This window comes from Thrips palmi, unplaced genomic scaffold (assembly GCF_012932325.1).
Source record: "Thrips palmi isolate BJ-2018 unplaced genomic scaffold, TpBJ-2018v1 HiC_scaffold_18, whole genome shotgun sequence".
NCBI classification, from domain to species: domain Eukaryota; kingdom Metazoa; phylum Arthropoda; class Insecta; order Thysanoptera; family Thripidae; genus Thrips; species Thrips palmi.
Window position 1 is genome coordinate 15,176,640 of NW_023144627.1, and position 9,076 is coordinate 15,185,715.

General features: G+C 54.3%; 1 non-coding gene across 1 annotated transcript; it reads right to left on the reverse strand.

Annotated features, from left to right (window-relative positions):
• Positions 1-8,984: 8,984 nt before the first annotated feature.
• Positions 8,985-9,076, reverse strand: Trnai-uau. Its single transcript is given in 2 exon segments — positions 8,985-9,020; positions 9,039-9,076. It is a non-coding gene; the product is annotated as a tRNA-Ile (tRNA).

Sequence of the window (9,076 nt, forward strand, 5' to 3'; positions counted from 1 at the left end):
CTCACGTTTCCGCGTAACAATAATGTGAGTTGAGCGGCGTTAGGACTTTGCAGAACGACGGGAAAGGACGAAAGCAGAAAATAGTAAGAAAAGTTGGAGGTGGCAGGGTGGCTGGAGAGTACACCGAGACATGTACTTACACTGGTGAAACAGGGTGAAATTACAGTGGTAAGTCTAGTTTGCCTGCCACAAATTTGGCAAAGACGTTTTGAATGCCAAAAATTGACCAGGTTGGCACGAAAGTACTCCCCAGCTGGCCAAAATTTGGCAAGCTTTTGAAGATTTCTGGTCAAAGCTTTCCAAATTTGTGGCAAGCAAACTTACCGCTAGCTTTGCAGTGTTAAGCGTAAAGCTCTAGAACGACGCTGGAAGACATTAATCCGAGTCTAGTACGCTTCAATAAGGGCGCACACACTATAAGCTTCACGGAGGGCGCACTTTGTCAAGCAGCAGTCTCACTCTCAGGAAGTGGTCAGTCACCGGTCAGTGCGCATCACCCGGCAGCGCCGCACCCACCACCGCGGACGCTTACCTGCCGGACATCCACTCGAAAAGCACAACAAACCCTTTCGGCTGAGCGGCCGGCCGGCCTGCCAACGCGAAGAATGGATTCCGTGCCAAATGACAAAATGACGCTCGCTGACAACAGTGGGGCGACCCTTGACCCGACACCGGGACGCGTCGACCCCCCCAAGCGATTAAGGGACTCATTAGAGAAAAACAAAAAGGTAGAAACCTTCCGGGACACCAGAAAAAAGGGGGATGTTTGGAACTGTTTGTTGTGAATGGGCGAAGGGGACAGGGAGAGGGAAACGAGCCAAGAAATTTCCCCGAAGTGAAAGATCGTCTGCCAGACTTGCGACTAGTTGAAAAGCCGAATCTGCACTGCAAGAAAAAAACACAACAAAGGTACACAAATTTCTGGCAGTTTTTTTTAAATCAGGAATTTATTGTTCTTTCAAAGTACAACAAGTGTTGTACGAAGTATAATGGGTACTGGCATGACGAGTGCTGCACAGTCCAGGCCTCGTAGTGGTTTGTACAACAATTCTCGTTGTACTTTAGACAATCCCCGTTGTATTTTTATTGTACAGTTATCGTGGTACTTTTGTTCTACTATTCACACTTTTTCTTGCAGTGTGGTGTTACGTCGAAGTTGAGTGGACGACGAAGCGGCTCTTGAGGTCACATGTTCCGTTCAGAGCTCAAAACAAGTCTGGGATTTTGGCCGCGCCTCCACTGGTCTTCTGGCCCACTGTGCAGCCGAGTCCGAATTTCACCTGACAGTGTCCACTCGTCGCCAGAAGAGACGTCGGGAAGTGGGATTCCTCGGAGACGTCGGAACGCCGGCAATGGGCGCGCCCCTCCCCCTCCCCTCCCCTCCCCCGCGAGAGGCGGCCGAGAGGCGGCCGAGAGGGCGGCCCCGCGACCCGGGGGGCGTGGCTTGGAGCCTCGCGTCGTATCGCGCAGGACGCTGGGGCCGCGGCAGGGGCGGGGGCAGGGCGGGGGCAGGGCGGGGGCAGGGCGGGGGCAGGGCAGGGGCCGGGGCAGGGGCCCAAGGTGGCGAGGCCCGTGCCGGCGGCTCGCCTGCCACCGCGGCCTGGCCCGGCCCGGCCTGCCCTGCCCCGCGACACCAGGGGCCTAAGTCACTGGCTCCGCCTCCGGGGCCCCCGCAACCCCTCGACGGCCGCCATGCCACTGGGAGTGCTCGACGCTTTTCCGGTTTTGCGCCGGTTTTCCGGAGAATACTGGAGAATACGCCCACCAAAAAAAAAATAAGAGAACATAAAAATCAGCGGGTGTCGAACCTGCGTCGGATAAAATGCCAATCCCGACACACTGAACTTCGCAACTGATGGAATGCATGCGCACCTGCATCTGACAACCTCCCGTCAATACTTTTTTTTCGGTTAGTCCAAACGAAAACAAACACACACAACACACACAACACACACAGAGGCGAGACGACGAAGGCAGGTGTACGGCAATAGATGCACCCCCTCGGCAAAAGAACCGGGGGTGACTTTACCGCGGGATAAAACCACCCCCCTCGGCTGATTCCTGAGAAGGGGTGGTTTTATACCGAGGTAAAGTCACCCCCCTGCTGGTCCTGGGGAGTGGTTTTATCCCGTGGTAGAACCACCCCCCTAGCTGGCTCAGGGGGGTTCATCTATCACGGGATAAAACCACCCCCCAAAGACGGGGAGTTACTTTATCACGTGATGAAACCACCCCCAAATTTGCATATTTGACGGGTTTTGACAGCACTTGTCACCACACGGTAAAATGAAAGCCTCACACTAAATTACTATGTAGGTTTTTCTGCGCGCCAATGCACAAAATTTAACATGCACTTCGTAACGCACGAATTTGTGCGCGACAAGAAACGATTTCGTGCGTGAGTATGCAGAAAATCGTGCAAACAAAAAAAAATCGCGAAGATGTTCGCAATACAAAGCTGTTGAATACTACGTTTCCAAAGCACTTTCGTTTGCAAGCTTTCAAGTGTGAGCCCCGATTTTGGGTGTACAATCTTGTGGAGACGGAAAAAAGCGTAAAGATGACCGGGATGCTCTCCCGTAAAATATGAGAAATATAGGGGGGGGGTCATCACGAGATGAAATGGTGCTTTTATCACGGGATGAAACCACCCCCCGGTGGTTCTATCCCGTGATAAATGCACCCCTCTGAGCCAGCAAGGGGGGTGGTTCTACCACGGGATAAAACCACTCCCCACACGGATCAGGGGGGTGACTTCACCACGGGTTGAAACCACCCCCCTCAGGAATCAGCCTGGGGGGGTGGTTTTATCCCACGGTAAAGTCACCCCCGGTGCTTTTTCCAGGGTGGGTGGATCTATAACCTCACACCGGCGTGCTAGTCGTGTTAGAAGAAACAGAGGCGCCTGGTGGCGTTGTTTTGCAAGTCAGCAGGAAAGTGCCACGTCCAGATGACGGATCGTACGGGACGGGACGGGACGGCGTGCAGGGCCTGCAGGGCCGGCACGGGGATAGGGTTGCACGGCGCTGCACGGCACAGCGCGGCGCGCCAGTGGACACAGATGATGCATATTTCAATGGACGGCTAGTGTATCAGCCGGTGTCCAGTCAGTGTCCAGTGGGGTGCCAGGCAGCGGAGCCGCGCGGAGCAGAGGGCCCGGCGGGGGTCAGTCCATACTCCATCAACCGCTGCCTCCAGCGGTGCCCCGCCCCGCCCCGCCCCGCCCCGGGGAGTGATAAGGTCCCGAGGACAGACCGATCGCCAAGCACGTCTTCGACGCCACTTTTCTTTCAGCACTGTTGAGTATGAGACCCATTTTTTGTAACCAAAGAATTCGCTGCTCGCTTTGCCTTAGATCAAAAAGTAGTGTCTTTACCGCCACACCAGAAAAATGTATTTTCTGGAACCAAGAAAATTTACTTGCAGTAAAGGGACTTTACTTCAAACAGGCAAGTAAATTAGCTCCTGTTGCGAGTAAACAATGTTATTATTAAATAAAGTTTTGTAAGTTTTATTATACGTTTAAAATATATGAAATTATTGTTATTATATTATTGCAAGAAACAACTTTTTTGGGTGCAGTGAATGAAGTGGATGAAGCGGTGCGGCAATCCCACGGCACTGGAAGTAAAGAAAGGCCCTGTGCTGGCGGGCTGCGTGGCGGGCAGTGTGGTGGTGGGCCTTGCTGGCTGTGGTGGGCCTGCCCGGCCTGCCTGCGGTTCGGCGTCTCGGCGGCTCGGCGCGCGCATCGGGCATTCCGTGATCTATTTAGAGGGCTTGCAGTGCACTGCCGAGGCACTGCGGTGGCCGTGATCACCGAGCCTCGCACGCGGCCCGCGTGGACACTGCAAAAAGAAGGCGCCCTGCTCTGCTCCGCGGCGACAAACTTTCGCTGAAATGCAGGCTAAGCTATGCCTCACAGTGGGTCAGAAGACGGCGGCCAAAACTCAGTTCGCGTTTCGAGCGTCAGAGTCGCTAAATAGGACTCGAACTGACTGAACGTGTGACCCCACCAATGGATTCCTCGTTCGGAGAGCTATCCATTGGTGGGGTCACACGCTCGGTTCGAGTCCAGTTAAGCGACTCTGGAGCTCAAAACGCGTCTAGAGCTTTGGCCGCCTCCACCGGTCTCCCGGCCCACTGTGCGCCTTCGGTACTCCTTCCTTGTAATCCTGCTCTGCGAGTCGAGCCGTCGGGCGGCCTGCATTGGAGGGACTTCCCCGTCGAAGCCGAGGCGGGCCGAGGCCGCGCAGTGCTTCTTACTTTAGCCTTTGCTCCGCAGAGGCTCCTGTAAGTCGCACAGCGCGTTGCGTTGCCGCACTGTACTCTACGGTCTGCGGCCCGCATATCGGTCCGCACTCCGCCGACACGCGGTTTCGCTATCTGCCGGCGCGGAAACTCCGAGCAACACTCGCTCTGTCTCTCTCGCTCTCCTGCGGCGTTCCACGGCAGTGCGAGAGAGACAGAGCGACGGGGAAGCGGCGCTCGGACGCGGCCTGCTGAGTGGATCGCGCCTCCGAGATGGATCATAACGTGACCAGCCTCCCGCACACAAGTGCCACTACGGACTGCTTCCAGACCAGTGGACGCGACGGCGCTGTGTGGTGGACTGCCAGACGGAGAGAGGGCTAGAAGGAAACGCCGACGGAGCTGGCGAAGCAGGGGGTGTTCAGCTAGGCTCGGTTTCATGGCCTTCCACCTCATTGCGGGCAACATAATCTGGTCCGTGGTCTTCAATCAGTCATTCTTCCCCTCTCCGTACGCCCTTCGCGCCATCCGGTCCTTCCCCCTCCCCGCCTCCTTTGTCACGAACTGCCGCGGCGCCGCGACGCACCAGATCCCATTTTAACCTGCACTGTTGATTAGTGCGCAATCGGCCACAGGGAGGCAATGAGGCAATCCGGGCAATCGGGGACGGAGAGGCGACGGAGCGGCGCTGAGCAGAGCGAAGCAGCGCAGCAGCCAAGCCCAAGGGGCGCAACACGTGTTTTCTCTCCCAGCTACACTGCCAAAAAAGCTCGCAAAAACTCCGTTCAGAAGTAGGAAACGAAGAAACTTTTCAATCAAAACTTTTGCAAAGATAGTTTTTTTGTGATTTTTTTGCAAGTTTTGCTTTTTATACTGGCGCGGGGGCAACCAGGTTCGATGTTTGGGGACACAAGATTTCTTCAGAGAAGAGGTTTCGTCGTATTTCGCAAGATTTCATTCAATTTTACGTCTAGAATCTAATTGTTTCTCGAAGGGGTCAAGAATCTTTGTGTCCCATTCTAGGGTGCAACGCAATATTCGAAAAAGTGCACGCGGATCGACGAAGAGTGAGATATGTTCATAGGCTTCGCGGTCTGTGTTTGTATGCGTGCACCAGTGTGTGTGTGTGACTGTGACTAGGTGTGTGACTCTGTGTGTGTGAGTGTGTGTGCTGACAGTGGGGTCGCCGCAAAGGCCAGCGCACAGGGGGAACCTTTACCCTCTCCGCGATTCCGGCCGTCGATCGGACTGCCACCCGGTATTTTTAGACGGATCGAAGACAGGCAGTAAAAGAAACGTCACGAAATGTCGCAAATATCGCGATGCGGGAAAAAACAATCTCCCCCCCCCCTCCTCTTTTCGGATTAAAACATGCGCTTTTCATAATTATTGCATGGGCAATGGATCTACTTATCCAGCTCCTTTTTCCGGTAGTTTGGCGGAAAGAATACCCGGCCGGATTATTCCCTGATCCCTGGACAAAAGAAAACTTGATGCCCCTCTTTTTGGCGCACACACACACACACACATACACAGACAGACCGTCTTCCCCTCATTTGCCCTGGTAATCTCGACCGAAATCTTGCCGCCGGCTCGTCTCTGATGTAATATAGCGCGCCGCATGCAGACGTGGTCAAGGAAAGCTCGCGCTCGGATTTGCGAGCTGGATCACATATTGCCCCCCTCCCCAAAAAAGGACAATAAATTAAATTGATTTTCTTGTTTGCTTTCAAGTATTTTTTTGCATGTAAATCGGTGATAATAACGCCTTAGAGGGAAGTGTGTCTGTACCATAGAATGCCCAATTTTTTTTTTTTTAAATCGAATATCCTTTCAAATCCGAGGGATGTTTTTCCATCCCACTCTAGCAATACGTAGTGACGATTTTCCATCTGACTCGGACAAAATGGCCGCCAGCAGACGACACCAGCCAGCTGCTGCGGTCTCACTACGCCCAAGTAAACAAGTTCCTATCTCGATAAACAGAATAAAACTGTGTCCGATTCGCTGACCAAATGGAGAGCTCCACCGCTATGGCGTCCACGTGGGATGTTCGTCTCGTGTCTGTCCGTCTGTCTCTGTCTTTCTCTCTCTGTCTCTCTCGAGGGGCTCCCGCGGGGGGCCGAGCACCGCACGGCGGCACAGCGCGCGGATTACAACTTGTGGTTAAACCGTGATTAAAAGTAAGCAAGCAAATATACGGCCAAACAGCACGGAATGAATGAATGAGTGACTGAGAGAGACCGGCGACACACGCGGCGAACAAAAGGGCGCCAAAGAAAGGGGCTCACCCTTTGAAGCTTTTCAGACTCCCCCTTCTTTTTGCTGTTTCAATCCGCTTTTTCCTCAAGCCACCCACCACCCCCGCGCGGACCCCGCGGCCGCACTGCGGCCCCGCCCCCGTTTTGTCTCGTTTCACTTTCGTTCTGGTCATCCCGAGTGACTCACAGTGACTCCCGGAGCCCCGCGTTTAATCAGCGGCAGATTACTGCGGGAGCCACCTGCTGGAGCGGCCAGCGGTAGGCGGCCTGGAGCCTGGAGCCCGGAGCCTGGAGCCTGGAGCCTGGAGCCTGGAGCCTCGAGTCGAGGAGGAGGAGCTCCCTCCCCACCCGGTCAGCGGCAGGAACACACACACACACACACACACACACACACACACACACACACACACACACACACACACACACACGCAAACGCGGAAAAAATTGAAAGAAAATATCTTTTGACCACAGAGTTGATTTTTGTAAAGTTTCCTTCTCAAAGTGCCCTCGGCATGTTTTTTTTTGTGTGTGTGTGTTTTACTTGGTTAATGTGTGTTCCATCCACTAGCAATTTGAGAATAAAAAATTTACGCTAACAGAAAAAGACGCTAAAAAAAAGAAACAGGCGTGCTGGGTATGCGATGCGGCATAGGTGTATGCCGGCCGCGGATAGCACCTTGCCTTCACTCCGGGGGGATCGTGTTTCCCATTAGTACGCACACTAATCACTGGCAACCACCGCGCGCACCAAAAGAGTAGGTGTGTGTGTGTGTGTGTGTGCGTCGGCGGGACAGAGAGAGGGGAGGGGGTAGCCGTCCCACAGTGAAAGGGGTAAAATAAGAATCTGCAGCCCAGCGGTGGTGAAAAGTCCAAAAACCGCAAACACAAAAAATAAAAGTGTTTCTGTTTCGTGCGGGTACGTCGCGCACGTGTATCACACGCAGTGCGTTACGCAAAATCGAAGGACAAGGAAACAGCGGCGACGTTTCGAGGTCAGACAATTAGCAAGTTTAATCGAGACGTTTGTTGAAGCAGGCGAGAGACTTGTCGACACACGTGCGAAAAAAAAAGAGGTGCGGTCGACACAATCAACGCTGTTGAATAAAGTTTGCTTGAGTTGGCTACACTGATGGTTTCGGGGGACGTTAGAAAGGTTGGCTGGCCCGCGTCCAGCGTGTCCCCCTGGGACGACGTTGTAACTAGCGGGAAAAGTAAAGAGTCACCGTGCAAGGCGACCTCTGACCCGGCTCGACCTACCCCAAGACTCGGGAGTCGCCACCGCCAGGGCCCCGCCAGGGCCCCAACGTCGCGATGACCCCACCGAGCTCCCCACTCCGTAACAAGGGGCAATGGATGGCTGGTCAAAAGTTCACAACAAAGCAAATTGACGTGGTCAGTGCCGTTTAATAATGCCCAAACAAAAGTGACCGCAATCGTAACAAAAGAAGAGTCCCGACCGCAGGCCTCGTAGGACGAACAAGGAACGCACCCCTCGCTGCCGCCGTCTCCGTCGCTCCCGTCGCCGCGCCGCGTCTCTCTCTCTCTCTTTCGGCCCCCTGCCCGCGACACGGTGACCGCATCTTAATTATGGTCACGGTTCATAATCCCTGCAGGGCCTGGCGGCCTGGGAACACAGCGGCCGGATCGAAAGTGTGTCTCTTTCCGAGATTCCCCGTTTTATGCGAACGCGTTCGGCGGGCCGCGGGGGACGCGCAGGACGACATGTTTTCGTCTCGCTTGACCGCGCGCAGTGTCGGAGGGAATCGGAGACGGCTGCCGGCTCATTCCGAGAGTCGTCGCTCTGTCTCTCTCGCACCGACACGGGACGCCCCACGAGTGCGAGAGAGACAGAGCGACGACTCTCAGTCTGCTTGGCCTTTATGCGTCGCCTTCCTCGCGACTCGTTTTCGCGAGTCCATCCCATCTGGAAGTGTGGAGGGCGGTGGCGGCGGCCTGCTTATCGGACTAGGCGGACGGGACGCGGACGGGACATTGCCAACCGTCTAGCGGAAAAAGGGAGATACGGACATCGCCGAGGAGGAGGGGAACCTCTCCGATTTTATGTCTTTACGCCAGAAATGGACATGACGTACTTACAGGGTGCTCTTTTCTGCTGCTATGCCATTCTTAACAAATTCGAACGATTGTTGACTTTATTTTCGTATTTTGCTTTGCCATTAGCACAGCACCCCCAAAAAAGTAGGTTTCTCAAAGAAGTTACTCCAGACGTTAATTTTCAAATTCAAAAGTCACTTTTTACTATCAAGTGTCTTGGTGCGAGAAACCACCTTTTTTGTCCAGATTGTCGAAAGCAAGTTGAAGGCGTTCTTCTCCTGCAGAAATTCGCAAAAGCCGGAGGAAACTATTTTCTCGGTGGTCTTTGCCAGACTGTGCCGTTCCACATCTCAAGCGCCCAGACCATCCTCCCCGGGCGTGGCGCTGCGTCTACGTCTCGCGGCGCGCTCAAAATAGACCTGCCCCAGGTGAGGCTCGAACTCACAACCCCGGCATCGCTCACGACGAACTGTCTATAAGTACCGTGCGCTAACCGATTGCGCCACTGGGGC